At 44.7% G+C, this 19,361-nt stretch overlaps 1 long non-coding RNA gene across 1 annotated transcript; it reads right to left on the bottom strand.

Annotated features, from left to right (window-relative positions):
- Positions 1 to 726: 726 nt before the first annotated feature.
- On the bottom strand, positions 727 to 1,662 carry LOC116466517 (uncharacterized). The gene is made up of 2 exons (XR_004247583.1): positions 1,543 to 1,662; positions 727 to 1,028 (listed from the first exon to the last, which is right to left on the bottom strand). It is a non-coding gene; the product is annotated as an uncharacterized LOC116466517 (long non-coding RNA).
- Between the last annotated feature and the right edge of the window lie 17,699 nt (positions 1,663 to 19,361).

The raw sequence follows: 19,361 nt of genomic DNA, 5'->3' as shown, positions 1-19,361 counted from the left end.
TATCCCCAGGGCCTGGCATAAGACCTGGCGAACAGCTGCTGCACGCTAAAGCTTTGCTAATTGAATGACTGTGTGTTATTTCTTAAATTCAATGAGAAATCACTCTACAAAGTCCAGGAGACTGAAAGTCACAATAACCGAGCTTTCTCTTCCCTCAGCACCTACACGGGAAACTCAATCACAGTTGGAAGAGGACTTGAAGACCTGCAGGAGTTAGAAGAATCCAGCTTCTCTGGGCCCCTGGCTGGGGCTTCTGCATCTGACAATAGAGATGGCTTTGCTCAGGGGAAGAATACTTTGGAACGTGTGAACAGAGCTCTGACTCCATGAGCACTGGGTAAGAGACGTCCACCTTGGTGGCTCTTGCTATAATTTGTCTGTGTGTTCAGACCCACTCCTTCCCTCCCAAACTGCTGACAGCGGTTTTCTTCAGTTATGCTAATATCCCCCACTATGTTCAAGTTGAGTTTTGTAGACATGCCAGCTGCTCTGTTTCTTTACGTTGATTTTCTAGCTCTGCTCTAATATGTGCTCATTTGGTGGGTGGACTCTCTACAATCAATCTTTTAATTTTTTAAATGTTCAAGTTATTGAGGGACACCTTCCTGAGAGGAGTCCATTATAAACTACAACTTATCACTGATATTATCATATGAAAGCTATTCTTGAAGGACTTTCTCTTTAGGGCCCTTGTCACACGGCCATGAGAGATTAGGGTCACAGAGATTTTGAAGGGTGAGAAAAATGGAATTTATTGGACCAAAAAGAAAAAAAGGGAAACAGGGACTCTCAGCAAAGCAACAGTCCTGCTAGCAGGTTTTCCCGCCTCAGGGACTGAATCTCAGGTACTATCCAGGATCAGGAGAGGCCAGGCCTCTCCCCTCTGCAAAGCGCGTGAACTTCCGTGGCTCCACCCCATTCTCCCAGCGCGCAGGCCGGTAGGAGTTTCTCCAAGGACCCCTTTATACTTGGCGGTTCATTGTGGTGATATGGTTCCAAGCCTGAAGAACTTGCAATCCGATTAAGATCTGAATGCATGAATTAAAAAAAAAATTGTGGTAATTTAACATAAGAAATAGTCTTGAAGCAAGGTGTTTTCACTAAGGTGCTTATGACAGCGTTAGTTGTATTAGTAACATATAGAAATAACCAATACTAGAATTTTTAAATTACAGTGAGTTCTTTTGCTGCTACTGAAATTATACTTTCAAAGATAATTAATGTTTCTAAGGACAGTTCATTTAGAGGGGAAAGTACAGAGCTCAAATTCCAAATAAAAGGTCATGATTTGAAATTACCGTGGGAGAAAATGATATAGATATGAGAAAAGAAAGTGTTTTCAAGGCAGCAAAGTTTTGTTTAAAGCTAATCGCAGATAACTTCTAATTTTATTATCCTTATCAGGATTTATCTTGTATCATGAATAGTGAGCATTTGCCTCGCCTATTATATCTAATTCTGAGTTCTGTGGCTTAAGGTAACGTCAAGCATTTGGAATGGATTCAGATAAGGGCCAGCCCGGCTGGTGCCAGAGCAGCGCACAGAGCCTGTTTCCTGGATCCTGACAGTGCGACTCCGCGTGCGGCTTCTCCCCGCCACGGTCTTAGATTTGATCCTGTCTCAGTGTATGAAGAGCGAGAAGGATTCGTTCCAGGTCTGTTTGTGAATCTTTTCTAAGAAGAAGTGTTTCCTAGGCAACTTCTAGAAGGCATTAAACAATAATGGGTTTTAGTTTTTCAAGAAACCTTGGAGATCTAGGACATCCTGTCTTTACCAACGGAGACACCAAGGCACAGAGATTCCAGGGGACATGACGGCAGAACCAGTTCCTTGTTCTTGTCGGCTCGCCTTCTGCGGGCTGTGGCTTCCTTTGTGTCTAGCATAGAACCCTGCATGCCTGTTCAGGATTAAAGGAGGCCAAGATCTGCCTCCTGGCTGGTGAATGCCGGGAGGCCCAGGAGGAAGCAGTAGCTGGGGAGGGAAACGCGCCCCAGATTTACAGCTGGGCGGAGCAGGGCTGGCTCCCGGAGCACATTTCTGCACAGAGAACTAGGAAGCAATAAAACAAACTTCATGGAAAGTGGATCTTATCCTAAAAATAGCAGGTTTAATGCTGACATGCCTACCTTTTGATGACTTACGTTTGTTTTTGCATAATTATGATTACTAATTTGAAAGCAGCTAGGAAATAATCTAATAAGGATGAAAATAATAAAAATACATTTAGAAACGTAAATTGACATATTATCATGTTTTAGTCAATTCAGATGAATATTTCCAAGGAATTTAGTTTATAATTAAATTTGGGAAATCATAGTGCCCTAAACCTTTTATTTTATTTATTTTATTTTTTTCGAGACTGGGTCTCACTTTGTCGCCCAGGCTGGAGTGGAATGGCATAATCATAGCTCACTGCAGCCTCGAATTCTGGGCCTCGAGAGAAACCCTCACCTCAGTCCCCTACCCCCAAGTAGCCAGACTACAGGCACAGGCTATCACACCCTGCAATTCTTTTTTTTTTTTTTGAAACAGGGTTTTGCCATGTTGCCCAGGCTGGTCTAAAACTCCTGAGATCAAGCAATTTGCCAGCCTTAGCCTCCCAAAATGCTGGGATTGCAGGAGTGAGCTACCATATCTGGTATCCTAAACGTTTTTGGTTGGCTAGGGGATATAATATTGACAGGTGAAGCCAGCTGGACTTCCTGGGTCGAGTAGGGGCTTGAAGAACTTTTCTGTCTAGCTAAAGGATTGTAAACACACCAATCAGCACTCTAAAAACGCACCAATCAGCGCTCTGTGTCTAGCTAAAGGATTGTAAACACACCAATCAGCACTCTAAAAACGCACCAATCAGCGCTCTGTGTCTAGCTAAAGGATTGCAAACACACCAATCAGCACTCTGTAAAAACGCACCAATCAGCGCTCTGTGTCTAGCTAAAGGTTTGTAAACGCACAGATCAGCAAGCTGTAAAAATGGACCAATCAGCACTCTGTAAAATGGACCAATCGGCGCTCTGTAAAATGGACCAATCAGCAGGACGTGGGCAGGGCCAAATAAGGGAACAAAAGCTCGCCACCCGAGCCACCAGCAACAACCCCTTCCACCACGCTGTAGAAGCTTTGTTCTTTCGCTCTTCACAATAAATCTTGCTGCTGGTCACTCTTTGGGTCTGCACCACCCTTAAGAGCTGTAACACTCACCGCAAAAGTCTGCGGCTTCACTCCTGAAGTCAGCGAGACCACGAACCCACTAGAAGGAAGAAACTCTGGACACATTTGAACATCTAAAGGAACAAACTCCAGACACACCATCTTTAAGAGCTGTAACGCTCACAGCAAGGGTCTGCGGCTTCATTTTTGAAGTCAGCGAGACCAAGAACCCACTGGAAGGAACCAATCCCAGACACAATATGATGAATGGTTTTTAGTTGTTGTTGTTGTTTAGTGATTTTTAAAATTATTATTATAGTTTAAGTTCTGGGATACATATGCAGAACGTGCAGGTTTGTTACATAGGTATACATGTGCCATGGTAGTTTGCTGCATCTAACAACCTGTCATCTACATTAGGTGTTTCTCCTAATGCTATTCTTCCCCTCAACAGGCCCAGGTGTGTGATGTTCCCGTCCCTGTTTCTATGTGTTCTCATTGTTCAACTCCCACTTATGTTTGAGAACATACAGTGTTTGGTTTTCTGTTCCTGTGTTAGTTTGCTGAGAATGATGGTTTCCAGCTTTATACATGTCCCTGCAAAAGACATAAACTCATCTGTTTTTATGGCTGCGTAGTATTCCATGGTGTTACAGACTTAAATGTTAAGACCTAAAACCATAAAAAGCCTAGAAGAAAACCTAGGCAATACCTTTCAGAACATAGGCATGGGCAAAGACTTCATGATTAAAACACCAAAAGTAATGGCAACAAAAGCCAAAATTGACAAATGAGATCTAATTAAACTAAAGAGTTTCTGCACAGCAAAAAGAACTACCATCAGAGTGAACACACAACCTACAGAATGGGAGAAAATTTTTGCAATCTATCCATCTAACGAAGGGCTAATATCCAGAATATACAAGGAACTTAAACAAATTTACAAGAATAAAACAACCCATCAAAAAGTGGACAAAGGATATGAACAACCACTTCTCAAAAGAAGACATTTATGTGGCCAACAAACATGAAAAAAGCTCATTATCACTGGTCGTTAGAGAAATGCAAATCAAAACCACAGTGAGATACCATCTCACCAGTTAGAATGGCGCAAGTTAGAATGGTGATCATTAAAAAGTCAGGAAACAACAGATGCTGGAGAGGATGTGGAGAAATAGGAACGTGTTGACGCCGTTGGTGGGAATGTAAATTAGCTCAATTATTGTGGAAAACAATATGATGATTGAAAGGGGCCCGGCAGAGACCAAACTACACCAGTCGCGGTCAAGAGGTCTTTACTGGAGGTATCGAGCGGAGAAGGAAGAGGAGAGAGAGGGCTGCTGGTGTGCTGGGTTTTATATCCCTTGGGCCTATGTGGATTGGGCTAGGGGCAGGCCCAAGGGAAGGTGGGAGATGCTTCTTTCTGATTGGCCCTCCTTTGGCAGGTTCAGACAGTGCCCGGACAAGGAGGGGAGAAGAACCCGGAACCAGCCCCATCTTAAGGTGTGGCGCCATTTTAAGGTACTCCATGTTACCTAACATTCCTCCCTTTTTGTTTTCTTAAATGGGGGAAAATGGGCGTCGTGGTTCATCTGGCTGCTTGGTGCTGAGTGGGGGCACTGTGGGGAGGGGGCACAGGGAGAACTGTCAGGGTTGTGCATGGGGTACAGTGTGAGTATGAGGTCAAGAAGTCCATGAATGTTCCTTGTCCTCCAGTGCCGTGAGCCAGTTGAGGGGCAGGGATGGGTTGGCGATGAGCCAGCTGTCTGAGCGAAGGGTGTTTAAGCTTGCTGTAGCCATCTGGGGTACTAGGGGTAGAGTTTGGTCTGCCTGAAGAGAAAAGAAGATGGTAGTTAATTTAAGGTGCGAGGGCAGGCCTCCCCCCTCCCTCCCCTCCAATCCTGGGTATCTGTTGCCAGTCGTTGGCCGTTTAAGAGGTCAGCAGGGTGTGACACTGTCTCTGGAGTCTGCCGTGTCTTCACAAGTCGCTAGGAGCTGGTAGTTTCTGAGGAGAAGCTGGTTAAAGGTTTGGTTAGAGATGGACTCTTTGAGGGAACGGGAAACAGTTATGGTTTGAGTTGGATATGCCCAGGCATTGCTGGGATATATGCCTCCTGTAACTCACTGGCCCCAGACCGGGTCGGCGGGGTTGTCGATATGTATGGCTCGGGAGGAGGCGTTGTTTTTAGTGGTATAATATAGGAAGGGGGTGTGTTTGTTGATGTGGGAGCCAGATGGCGAAGTGGAACATGTGGAAGAGAGGGTCCCAGCCATTTTCTATCATACTGAGAATAGGGCTGGGAAGAGGGCCCGCCGGCGGAGGAAAGTGTAAAGATGTGAGAGGCGGAAAGCCAGAGAAGAGCACTTAGGAGATGCATGAGAGCGGGTCGTGAGCAGTTTGGTTCTTCGTGTGGTCCGGGTTGGTAGCTGGTTGAAGCCAGTTCAGCGGCGACCGGAAGATGAGGTGGAGGGTGGCGGTATGGGGGGAGTTCGTTGGCAAAGTCGGGAGTGGAAGGAGAGGTTGGTAGCTTGAGAGCAGCGATAAGGTGTTGCGGCTTGCAAGGGAGGCAGAGGTTGGGTTTGTCCCGTAGAAGAAAGAAGCCATGAACGTAGGGGATCTCTGCCCATTTTCCTGTTCACTCACAATAGTTGTAGAGATCCCGGAGAAGGTTGGGATCAAAGGACCCATAAGTGGGCCATCTGTTTTGGTTGTCTAGGGGGTAGGTGGGCCAGTTTTGAGTGCACAATTTAATGAGGCGTGTAGGTTTGAGATCAGCAGCCAAACCAAGGGCTGATAAGTTATTTAAAAGGCATTGTAAGGGAGAGTCGGCCGGCAGGGATGCAGAGGCTCCCATTATGAGAAGAGGGGGGTTTACGGAAATATATGGCAAAGGGCTGGGCAGGGCGTCCCCTACCAGCCGATGACCATGCTGTGAATCAGACCCTTCGAGTCGGTCGTCACCAAAACGAAAGGACTGAGGGCCTCTAGGAGGCCGAGGGCCGTGGGCCACCTGGCACCAGGATTTTTGGAGCGAGAAAGGGGAAGGGGCCCAGGCCTGGCGAGTGAGGAGGAAAAGGAGGGAACCCTGCTCCCTGGAGGCCGAGTCTAAAATAGGATTTACGGCAGCCGTGTGGGCGGCCGAGGCAGGAGCCGGTCGACTGGTGTCGGACACAGGAAGGGGAGACTCACCGAGATGAGGCCGGTGTTGGGCGTAGAGGTCGGGGAACAGGAAAATGAGCGAAGACCGGCCGGGATCAGGACTGAGCCCAAAAGGGATCGGGGTCCCCCCGAGGCGGGTGGGGGGTCCCGATCCGAGTCATGGCACCAATGAAAGGGGCTGGGCGGAGACCAAACTACACTGGTTGTGACCAAGAGATCTTTATTGGAGGTATCGAGTGGAGAAGGAAGAGAAGAGAGAGAGGGCTGCTGGTGTGCTGGGTTTTATATCCCTTGGGCCTACGTGGATTGGGCTAGGGGCAGGCCCAAGGGAAGGCGGGAGATGCTTCTTTCTGATTGGCCCTCCTTTGGCGGGTTCAGACAGTGCCCGGTCAAGGAGGGGAGAAGAACCTGGAACCGGCCCCATCTTAAGGTACGGCGCCATTTTAAGGTACCCCATGTTACCTAACAATGATTGTTAAGACAATTCTACTAAAGGAAAACCATCTCTGCTTTGCATTAAATATTCTTACAGTTGCTGTTTTTCCTTAAGATTTCTTAAATCAAATTGTACATCATAAAACAGGCCTAATAATCGGCTGGGTGGGTTGGCTCACACTGTCATCCCAGCAGCACTTTGGGAGGCCAAGGTGGGCAGATCACCTGAGGTTAGACCAGCTTAGCCAACATGGTGAAACCGCACCTCTACTAAAAACACAAAAAAATTAGCCAGTGTGGTGGTTCATGCTTATAATCCCAGTTACTCAGGAGGCTGAGGCAGGAAAATAGCTTGAACCCAGGAGGCAGAGGTTGCAGTGAGCTGAGATTGCACCATTGCACCCCAGCCTGGGCAACAGACTGAGACTCAGTCTAAAAAACAAAACAAAACAAAATAAAACAAAACAAAAAAACGAGGCGTAGTAGTACTCTCCCACGTTCCCTGTGTTCTTCGACTGCTGACAAAATAAGACGCACTGTCAGTTCTCAGACCTTCAAAAGTCAGGTGTGGATATTGGGTGAAATTGAATGTCATGTTACTTGTGGGAGAAAATTGCTATTTTCTTAAAGGAAATTTGGCCAGGGCTTCTGTCCTGCCCTTCCCTGACTCAGCTGATTGCAACTCGCAGGACTCCTCCCCGCAGTGCTTCTGCCAGGACAATGACACCAGGTACCTTGTTGCACACTTCCCTTTCTCCACACTTGTTTTTAAGGAGTTCAGGTGACCAATATTTCCCAGGGCTCCCAGAAAGCAATACAGGTGTAACTTCACCTTTGCCATTGCCGTGAAACGACTGTGTGCTCACCTGCATATCAAGTGGAATGGCCCATATGGATTTAGCTTAGACCATCCAGATTTTTAAAAATATCTGTTAAGTGTTTCCCTTTGCCATTCTTCTATTTTCATATTTAAGGAGCCGAAGAATCAATAGAGCTGAGGGCAGCAAGATGGAATTATAACTCATCCACCCCCCTTTACTGTACGCAAGATATAATATTCCTTGACCCCTCTGTATCTGCTTTGCAATTTCCTATCCTTGATCATTAATGCCTTGTTTAGGTGACTTCCCCTCCTGTCACTCTATGATCCTTATCTTTGGAAACTGTCTGTTGTTTTATAACTGAGTTGACTTTAGTGAGTCATCAGAAAACAAGTTGCCGGTTAATATATTCTCAGGATAAACTGAAGATTATGCCTGAGAGGCTTGTCCATGGTGCCGCTGAGACATCTTCTATCTTCTTTTTTTTTTCTTTTTTGAGACAGAGTCTTGCTGTGTCACCCAGGCTGGAGTGCAGTGCCATGATCTGGGTTCACTGCAAGCTCCGCCTCCCACGTTCACACCATTCTCCTGCCTCAGCCTCCCGAGTAGCTGGGACTATAGGCACCTGCCACCATGCCCGGCTAATTTTCTGTATTTTTTTTTAGTAGAGACAGGGTTTCACCGTGTTAGCCAGGATGGTCTCGATTTCCTGACCTCATGATCCGCCCATCTTGGCCTCCCAAAGTGCTGGGATTACAGGCGTGAGCCACCGCGCCCGGCCGTCTCCTATCTTCTTGTCTGTGTATATGTGTGAATCCTTCATGCGGGGACAGAGTTGTATGAATGAATCATTCTGAACCTGATGTTCTTTCTACAATGCAGATACATGCAACTGTTTGTTTGCCCTCCTGCCCTGTGGTCACAGCAGTGGCCTATTTACAGGGATGTTTACTGTTCCAGAAACTGGACATTTCCTAGGCTTATGTTTTTACTCCATCTCTTTCAGTGAGCTTAAGTTTGTTTACTACATACTAGTATGTTCCTCTACTAGTCATTTCATTGTAACATTGTTTCAAAATGTTTCACTATATCCTTGTGTCTTTCTTTTCTCTGTCCATCTTGTTTCTAATTTCCTTTACAGAACTTTCCATGGTGCCCAGGACAATCCTGGTTTTCTCTCTGTAGTCCTGTAGTCATTATCAATAGTAGCCAACTTCACCCTGAAAAGTAACTGGGTTGAAATGAAAATTATATTTGCCTATTTACCCATAAAGTAATCACTTCTCTAAGATTTTATATCCACTTTCTGAGAAACTTTATTCCAGGAAAAGACTAATTAGGTAGGTCAATTAATGTAGATCAACCTGTTCCTATCGTGTTTGAAATCATAAAACAAGGCCTAAGTCCATTTGGGTGCTATAACAAAACTCCATAAGCTGGGTCGTTTCTAACAACAGAAATTGATTCCTCACAGTTCTGGAGTTTGGGAAATCCAGGAGAAAATCACTGACTTGGTGTCTGATGAGAGCCTGCTTCCTGGTTCCTATAGGGCCGTCTTCTCACTGTGTCTTTACATGGTGGAAGACGCAAGTGCGCTTTCTTGGGCCTCTTTCATAAGCTCATGAACCCCATTCATGAGACCTCCTCCCTCATGGCCTAATCACTTTCCACAGGTGCCACCTCCATGTAACATCACCTGGAGGATGGCATTTCAACATATGAGATTTCATGATGTGTTTGCTTCTGCAGCACGTGTTCTAAAATTGGAATGAGATTTCATGAGCCCTCCTCCCTCATGACCTAATCACCTCCCACAGGCTCCACCTCCATATAACATCACCTTGGGGATGCGGTTTGGGGCAGGGGAACATAAACATTGAGCCCGTTGCAGGGGCAGACCCTGAGCATAACACCAACCAGTAAGTGAGTCCTAACAGGATGAATCTAAATGACAGACAGGGTGGGAGAGACATTTAAAAGTCCTCTAAACTTTTCTGGTCATTGGTATTTACTCAGAATCTGTGGCTCATTCTGCGCTTGCCAGCAATGATCACTGTCCTCGTTATTGTCCTCATTTCTCCAGCACATATTGCACACGTTTGCACATGCTGCATACCAAGCACGGTGCTGTGTGCGAGGCTGCTCAGCGAGCACATCAGATAAACTCCTGCCACCTTAGTGCTTACACTGGGGAGGTGGGGGGAGGCAGACTCACACAAGGGAAAATTAAATAAACAAAAAACCAGATAATGTCAAGTCTTGTTGAAAAAAAGTGGTGTGACAAAACCTGAGTTTTTACAAAGTAACTTAGAATGAAAGATCAAGAACATCCTCTCAAAGGAGGAGACATTTGTGAAAAGAAATAAATGATAAGTCAGTCCCAGTCATGCAGGATGTATGGAAAAGGCATCTCACGTAGAGGAAACAATGGAAGCAAGTGTCCTAAGGAGAAGGAAACGTGGCACGTTCGAGGCATGGAAAGAAAGGGAAGTGAGGATGGTTGTCATGGGAGAGAGGACAAGTCAATATGCAAAGGTCAGAGAGATGGACGGGGCCAGGTCATCAGGAGTGGTGGACATGGCCAAGGGTTCAGACGGGCCTGTAAGTGGGGTATGCGGCACGGGTTACTGACATGCAGCGATGTACCTTAAAAAATATCCTCACTATGATGTGCAGAAAACAGCAAGAAAGGCAAATAAAAAAGCAAAAAGCAGAGCCCACTTAGATGTCTCTTACACACGCCAAGAGTAAAATGATAGAGGCTGTGGCTGGGTAGATATAGCAGAGAGGGAGAAGGGACAGTCTCTGGGATGTCTTTTGGATGTAGTCATTATGACTTGCCAATGAACTGGGTGGAGAAGGTCAGTAAAGACGATGAATGGAGGATCTATCCAAAGAACTGCCTGGAACACTCGGGTAGACTGTAGGGTCAACTAACAGGCAGATAATGTTGGGGAAAAAATGAAAAGTTTTGTGTTGTCAGGTTAAGTTTACTAGCCCATTAGATTTCCAAGGGGAAATGACAAATGAAGAGCTGCACGTTTGGTGTACAAGCCAGGAATTCAGGGTAGAGGTCACAGCTAGAGATACGAACAAGAGGGTCATTGGTATATAGACTGTGTTTAAAGCCACTGGATAAAAATGGACAATCTAGAACATATAGCAGAGGAATCCCATCCAGACCCATCATTTAGGGTTCAGTAAGGGAGACGGTGATGTAGAAAAAGCACGAGCGTGAGGTCCATGGAAGCTGAGAGAAAATGTGTCCTGGGAGGCGGTGTGTATCCACGCGTGCTAAGAGCTACTGGGAGGACCGGAGAGGCCAGAGGCAGGTGAGATCTGGGTCTGGTAGTCACTTTCCAAGTGAGTTGGAAAAGAATGGCTTTGGCTTCTGGGGAATGAAGTGGGAAGAGCCTGGTGAGAGAGAGTGAGAGACATAGCAAGAGGGGAGAACGCAGAGGTGTAGCTTCAGATGCTTTCAAGAACTTCTGTCGTCCAGAGGAACAAAGAAACAAGGCATTTATTGCATAGAAATAGGAAATCAAGGCTGGGCGTGGTGGCTCACGCCTATAACCCTAGCACTTTGGGAGGCCAAGGAGGGCAGATTGCCTGAGCTCAGGAGTTCGAGACCAGCCTGGGCAACATGGTGAAACCCCGTCTCTACTAAAAATACAAAAATTAGCTGGGCGTAGCGGCATGCGCCTGTAGTCCCAGCTACTCAGGAGGTTGAGGCAGGAGAATTGCTTGAACCCAGGAGGTGGAGGTTGCAGTGAGCTGAGATCGCACCACTGCACTCCAGCCTGGGTGATAGGGGCAGTAGAATTGCTTAAACCCGGGAGGCAGAGGTTGCAGTGAGCTGAGATCATGCCACTGCACTCCAGCCTGGGTGACAGCGCGAGACTCCACCAAAAAAAAAAAAAAAAAAAAAAAGAAGAAGAAGAAAAGAAAAAAAGAAATAGGAAGTCAAAACAGCAGCATTTTTTAAGAAAACAGAAGTCTACTCCGGAGCATGCTTGTATGCAGATAGAAACGGCCCAGTAGAGGGAGAGCGTGGTGTGGAAGACGGGGGTGATGACTGTGTGAGGAGAGAGGTGACAGGAGCAGAGCAGAAATGCTTGGTTGACCTTTGATAGGAAAAAGGACATGCCATCCTCTGAAACCTCAGGCAAAGCCGAGACCTAGGAAAACCCCACAGCTGTTAGGCTGGTAGAGCTGGTGGCAGTAAGATGAATTCCTCTCTGTTTCTTTCTATTTTCTTAACCTGGGATGAGGCAGGATGAATAGATGCAATGGTTAGGAAGTGCTGTGTGGTAACGTGGTGGACCCTCCACAGGGACTATTTTGATCTGTCTGTGATCTGCACATCCTAAGATGCCTATATTCCAGGACTGATGGGACAAGTGGCCCTGCGTGCTGTGCTCTCATCGTCAGAACCCCTGATGGTCACTGAGCTTAGTGGTGCTTTGCCCAGATGTTAGTGTGCTCACTAAATTATTCTCTGTAGTTTTGGCCCCATCTACAATTCTGACATTTTCTCATATTTCTCCACTTTGCCCTTCCTTCCTTCCTTCCTTCCTTCCTTCCTTCCTTCCTTCCTTCCTTCCTTCCTCTCTCTCTCTTTCTTTCTCTCTTTCTTTCTTGACAGGGTCTCACTCTGTTACCCAGCCTGGAGTGCAGTGGTGTGATCTCAGCTTACTGCAAACTCTGCCTCCCAGATTCAAAAGACTCTCCTGCCTCAGCCTCCCAAGTTGCTGGGATTACAGGTGTGCACCACCACACTCAGCTAGTGGCCCTGTGTGCTGTGCTCTCATCGTCAGAACCCCTGATGGTCACTGAGATTAGTGGTGCTTTGCCTAGATGTTAGTGTGCTCACTAAATTATGCTCTGTAGTTTCGGTCCCATCTACAATTCTGACATTTTCTCATATTTCTCCACTTTGCCCTTCCTTCCTTCCTTCCTTCCTTCCTTCCTTCCTTCCTTCCTTCCTTCCTTCCTTCCTTCCTTCCTTCCTTCCTTCCTTCCTTCCTTCCTTTCTCTCTCTCTCTTTCTTGACAGGGTTTCACTCTGTCACCCAGGCTGGAGTACAGTGTTGTGATCTCAGTTTACTTCAACCTCTGCCTCCTGGATTCAAAAGACTCTCTTGCCTCAGCCTCCCAAGTTGCTGGGGTTACAGGTGTGCACCACCACACTCAGCTAGTTTTTGTATTTTTAGTAAAGACAGGGTTTCACCATGTTAGCCAAGTTGGTCTCAAACTCCTGACCTCAAGTGATCTGCCCACTCCGTCTGACAAAGTGTTGGGATTACAGGCGTGAGCCACAGCGCCCAACCCGCCATGGCTTTCTTACTGCTCTCCAGTCTTCTCTGGAGCTTCACTCTTTCTGGGCCAGTGCTCACAACATTTTCCTGGCAGGAATATTCACATCCCACTTCCACAGGGGAAATAAGCCAATTCTTTTCACCCAGTTCAAATTATACCTTTAAAATGGCACATTTCTGACGACCTCCTTCACCTCCCTCCATTTGGAATGTTCTCTCTAGGGATACCCATGGAACATTGATTTATTCATTCATCCACGTGCTTATTCAACAGGTTTTTATAAATTATCTACAATGTGTTGCGAGTAGGCATGTAGTTTCCAGGAATACAGTGGTGAGCAATTTGACGTGGGCCTTGCCTACAAGCAGTCACCACCTAGAAAAAGCACTGTGGCAGAGACAGTACTTCCAGTAGTAACTCCAACCTCTTCATTCCACTATTTTTAGCTGGACAATGACTACCTATCATAGATGACATTTTTTGATTTTTTTGCAGCTAGATGTGGCCTGTGATTAAGTTTTAACCAACAGCTTGTGAGTTGAAATGTCATGTACAGTTTATGAGATGTAGTATTGAAGTGAGGAGAAATGCCTTTAAAAATTTTTTTTTCAATTTCCTTATCCTGCCATTTGGAATGTAGCTTTCACTGCTGGATGGAGCTGAATTAGTCACTGTGGACAGTGCAGTGGAAGCCAAATTTGAGTCTGATTCAAGTGAGATCCTAGAAGGACCCTGGGTTCTTGGCACCTTCCAAGCCCATGTGGCTCTACTCAGCCCTGCTCTTTTTCAATAAGAAAGTAGAGCCTTGTTGTTTTAAGCCACTGGTATTTCAAGTATCCTGTTATGCACGTTTGGTCTAACTAAAATAAAGGCTACCGACCGAAAAATGTAGGGGCCTCTAAGAACATGCAATACGATTCAGTCAAAGGACTTAGAGGAGGTTTTCCAGAGTAGTAGACTTCAAGTTTAGATCATAGGGAAGGTTTGGAGTTCAATAAAGTGATAGAAGGGGGGAACAGTAAAGTCCAGGTGGAGGGAACAGCATTTCAAAGACCCTAAAACAGGAGAATGTGGCACTTCAAAGGTCCCAAAACTGTGGCTTCAGCAGAGTAAAGTAGGAAAAGAGTGGCCCAGCATACGTCTAGAGAGGCAGGCAGGGGCCAGATTACCTGTGACACTATAGACCAGGGTGGGAATGTTGTTCTTTGTTCTACAAAAAACTAGAGATGGATACGGTGGCTCACACCTGTAATCCCAACAGTTTGGGAGGCTGAGATGGGCAGATCACTTGAGGTTGGGAGTTGGAGACAAGCCTGGCTAACATGGTGAAACCCTGTTTCTACCAAAAATACAAAAATTAGCTGGGTGTGCTGGCGGGCGCCTGTAGTCCCAGCTACTCAGGAGGTTGAGGCAGGAGAATTGTTTGAACCTGGGAGGCGGAGGTTGCAGTGAGCTAAGATCGTGCCACCGCACTCCAGCCTGGGTGACAGAGTGAAACTCTGTCTCAAAGAAAAGTAACAATAATAATATAAAAATAAAAATAAATGCAAAGCGATTGAAGAGTTTTATGCAGGTATTTCAGTGATCAGGTCTGGACTTTTAAAACATCTTGCTTATTGCATTAGAGAGAACTTATTGCAGGTGGACAAGAGTAGATACAGGAAGGCTATCAAGGAGGTTAGCCAAGGTTAGCCCAGTGCCATTTGCTCCAGCAGGGAGGAGAAATGTCAAGAAGTTGGCAAGCTTGAAATCTACCCGGGAGGTGAAGCCTGCCTTTCCTGCTGTGAGTTCTGCATGGAGGATAAGGGAGGGTGGGGCTTCTGGTTTCATTTAGATTTGCTTACATGTAATTTACCTTCTCCTATATTTTTTATATACTTGCATACATAATTTACCTTCTGTACTACAGTTAAATGCCACCGCAGTAGGACTGTGTTTTACACATCATTGTGTCTTCTTCCCCACCCAACACAGCACCTTGCTCACAGTTGGTGCTCAATACATATTCATTGATTTGGTTAACGGGGTAGATGGATAAACAACAGTTGCATAATTCTTCCCAAAGGAATCCAATGATGCTGGCAGAACTTGCTGGAAGGCTCCTTTGAGAATTGTTTATTTGCTGACCTTGTTGATATTTGTAGCGAAGGCAGCGTAGGCCGGAAGGGTAGATCTGATTTTGCAAATTCATTTGCCTATGAAAACAGCCCATATTATGGAGTTACAAGTATGAGCAACAGGAATGGTGCAATCTATGTTCTCTGGCAAATATAGTGTCTGAAAAAAAATTACAACTTTCACCCACTTGCTCTTTTGCAATCGTGTAGCAATAACTGTCAAAGGGTAGTGGGTTTTTCTCCTGTGTCATAATGCAGGTTTGAGTAAGATGTTCTGAGGAACAAATTATTTCACTTTGTTTGGTTAATTATTATGGGTGGTTTATCAATTGATTTAGTGCTCTTTATAAGTATCAGGAAATGAACATAGAAAAACAGCTCCATTACAAATTACGGGAATGGAGAGTGGCTAGTCAAATCAGACATTTTATGCTTAACTAAGTAATAACTGAGGAGTGGACTCAATTCCAGGTGACACATTCCATGGTGGTTCGGAAGCCCAGGGGAAGAGAGGTCTGTAGTCAGAAAACCACATGGCTCCACTGTCTGCAAAGGCTTTGTGACAAACGAAACAAAAATGCATTCAGGCCACCATAAATGGGCTGCTGAGAACAATGTTCCCTAAAGAATTCATAATTTATTCCTAATTTCAAGTGCTCATTCAGCATTTTGAATAGTGACATTCTCAGGAACAAAAGCCACCTTCATCAAGCAATGAAGAAGGCCCGCAAGCTCACTACAGTTCTACAGTGAACGTGAAATTGTGAATCAGTTGTAGTACGCAGAGTCAGTGGACTTTAAAGATACAGGAGGTGGTCTCCTGAGAGGTGTGGAAGGATGCAGTTTTATTCCAGTAGGTCGCTTTATTTTTCACTTACATATGACTGTTGATAGCTCATCACAAATCGATTCGCCTTAAAAGTTTCCTGGAACATGGTAAAATACGTGATTTAAAAAAACACATAAATGTATGCATTCTCCCTCTCTCTCACCTCTCCCCAACCCTACACTTTCAACAAATGAATTTTGGAAAGCCAAAACTCTTTTGCCATTAAGTTCCTGTTTACTAATCAGCAAATTTAAGTGACTGAACAATTATCAGAATAACTGTGTCATTCAATAAAACGAATAACAGCTACTTCTGTGAAAAACAGGTCGATTTAGAGGTTATATTATATTCCACCTCCCCGCATGATTACTTTATTTTTCCATCTCATTTTGTGGATGCCAGGATTAACTATTTGCCATTTTAAGAAAAGTTGTGACAATCTTTTTTTTTTTTTTTGGGGCATGGAGTTTCGCTCTTATTGCCCAGACTGGAGTGCAATGGCACAGTCTCAGCTCACTGCAACCTCCACCTCCAGGGTTCAAGCAATTTTCCTGCCTCAGCCTCCCGAGTAGCTTGGATTACAGGCATGCGCCACCATGCCCAACTAATTTTGTATTTTTAGTAGAGACAGGGTTTCACCATGTTGGTCAGGCTGGTCCCAAACTCCTGACCTCAGGTGATCCGCCCACCCCGGCCTCCCAAAGTGCTGGGATTACAGGAGTGCACCACCGCGCCTGGCCTAAGTTGTGACTATTCAGATACCAGTTTCTCTCCTATCTGTAAATAAGTTTGTTTCAATTAATAATGCATCTAAAACTAACTGCAGAAAATTTAGAATATGCGTAAGGACATAAAAATAAATTTACCTGAAATACTGTATGAAAATTTTGTTTCCTATTCTGGATTTTTTCTTATGCACAGATGTATATTATTTGAAATAATAGCACCGACTGAACACCCTGTACTGGCACTGTGGTATATACTGAAATTTCATTATCTGATTTGCACGTTTAATTCTCATGACAACTTTACATTAACTATGCAATTTTTTATTGTGTTCCTTTAGCATCTTACTGTATATTCTTCTCCATATCATTAAAATTCTTAGTAAATGTTATTTTTAATGCCTGCATATTTTGTGGGATGGATGTAGCATTTCAGGTTTATGTAACTCATAAACAATTGGATGTTTCCAATTTTTCGTTAGTACAAATAATGTAAATATTTTCACTTTGTCTTACAAATACTGTTATAATTATGAAATTATAAACAGCTACATCTTTGATATGAATGCTTGTATGTGTGTTTGGTTGTAGGGTGAAAATACATTCTCAGACGTGAAATGTAGGGATAAAGCCTAGGAACACTTGATGTAGACAGTATTTTCTGAAGAATTTTCATAGCAAAGATATTTTACTTAGACCAGCTTTGCCTTTCTTTAACTTGCATTCATGGACATGCAAGTTAAGAACTAAAATTGGTTCATTATACAGACTTCTCCCCAGACAGGCAAGCTGAGTGATGTGGAGCCCTTAGTCAATTGGATATTTGCCTCTAGTCGAATTTAAGTTCCCTCTGGAAAGTGAAAAAGACTACAGAGAGTGCGCATCGTTCTGGCCGTCTCGGATATCCAAGGCTGGCCAAGGCTGTCTCTTGCCCTGTGGAGTGGGAAGGCAGTGGGCTGAGTCTTCCTCGGTCAGTGGCCGTTTTGGTGGTGCCAGTGCCGCAGAAGGTTTCATCAGATCCCTGCAGAGAGGAAGCTGTGCACAAACCCTGCATGGGTGTCTGGAAGCCACACTGGGGCTGCCGAGTGCCTGCAAACACTGCACTCACCACCCAGGAGGACAGTTTTCCCAGGCCCGTTCCCATTAGAGCAACCAACGCTGGCAGTGTTCAGTCAACATCTGAGAGAATCTCTCTGACTTGAGAGTGCCTTCAGTGTAAGGAGAGCTGGTTTTGGGGCCAAATGTAAAGTCCCTGACTTAGCAGGTTGCTAACAACATTGTCTTCCTTCTCTTTCTTGAAGGTAGGCGCTTGAGTGTTTAATATAGGAAGGTGTTATAAACTCAACTACACGCTAGAACTAAGCCTCCATTTGAGAAACCAAAAAGAAGGATATTAGACTTCATAAGCAAACTTAGAAAACAGTCTTTATCATTTTATCCCACTTCACACTTATGAGAAGTACCTAAAATATTGAGTAAACTTGAGGATATATCACTGAACCCTGAATTAAGCATTTGCAACGTCAGTGAAGAAAAACTGGTTCAGTGATGTGGAACCCATGGAAGGGCACAAGGAGAAGGAGGAGAAAATTCACTCTGATCTGAAAGTGCAGTGGTAGGAAAAAATCTTGGCAAGATTTTAGGTTTGGTAAACTATTTTTAAACCGTTTCGTCGAGGTTTGATTGACATGGAAAGCTGTACATATTTAATATATACAACTCTCTGAGTCTGGGGATAACTAACCATCTGTGAGGCCAATTTGGCAAAATATTTTGCATATTTGGAGAAATATTCAAACCATGAGTGTATGTCGACACCCAACCCATTCTGTGAGAAGAAAAATATAGATTTACTCTTTAACAGGTTGATTGAAGTATGAATTACATATAATAAATGGCACATAACCAGGGTGTGCAAGTGGATAAGCTTTGGCATATGTGCACACCAATAAGCCCTTCTGTGCTGTAGGAAATGCATAACCCAGTCCCCCAGCTGTTCCTCTCACCCCTTTGTAATCTCTCCTGCCCTGCCTTTGCTCAACCCCCTCCCCAGGCAACTACTGTTCAGCTTTCTGTCACCACTGATTACTTTGCATGTTCTAGAATTATATATAAATGGAATAATGCCATGCATGGTCGCTTTTGCCTGGCTGCTTTTTCCCCACAGAATTATTTTAAGATCCATTCATGTCTTGGTGGCAAACAATCGTTCATTCCCTGTCATTGCTGAGTAGTATTCCACCAAAGCGATTAATTTTTAAACAGATATTATGGCTCTTAAATTCATATTTATTAAGGCTCCGTAAGAGAAAAAAAATGATTCCTGTAACAGTATGAGCTCTTTTCTCCCTCCACCAAGTCAATGAATTTTTCTGTGACATCGTTGCTCCTTATGATTTGAAGAAGCGCTATTTACAGCATGTCTTACTCTTTAACACTGAGATGCTACGAGGAAGGCAAAACACAAGCACCAATCCACCGCTGGCCTTTAATTTACGCTACTTTCCATGATGTACAGTTTATCCCAGGCTGAGCCTCTGTCTCTTCCCTTGTGGGGCCAGCGAGAAATGCGTTAACACTATGGGTGAGGTGCTGGCATCATCATAACCACAGGCGATGGATGTGAAACATGTCTTAGCCAGAATTAATAGCAGCAACAGCCAATCCAAATATGGAAGAATGTTTATGGCTAGAAAATGGTAAGATAGTAAGAGTTGGTCTTTATTAAACCGTATGTGTCTGGTAGTATGCTATCTAATTTGTGTGCAGTAGTTATTTTTCACTCAATTCTCCCAACGCTGTACAT

This window comes from Hylobates moloch, unplaced genomic scaffold (assembly GCF_009828535.3).
Source record: "Hylobates moloch isolate HMO894 unplaced genomic scaffold, HMol_V3 SCAFFOLD_4, whole genome shotgun sequence".
Taxonomy (NCBI): Eukaryota; Metazoa; Chordata; class Mammalia; order Primates; family Hylobatidae; genus Hylobates; species Hylobates moloch.
This window is presented reverse-complemented; position numbering and strand designations above follow the sequence as displayed.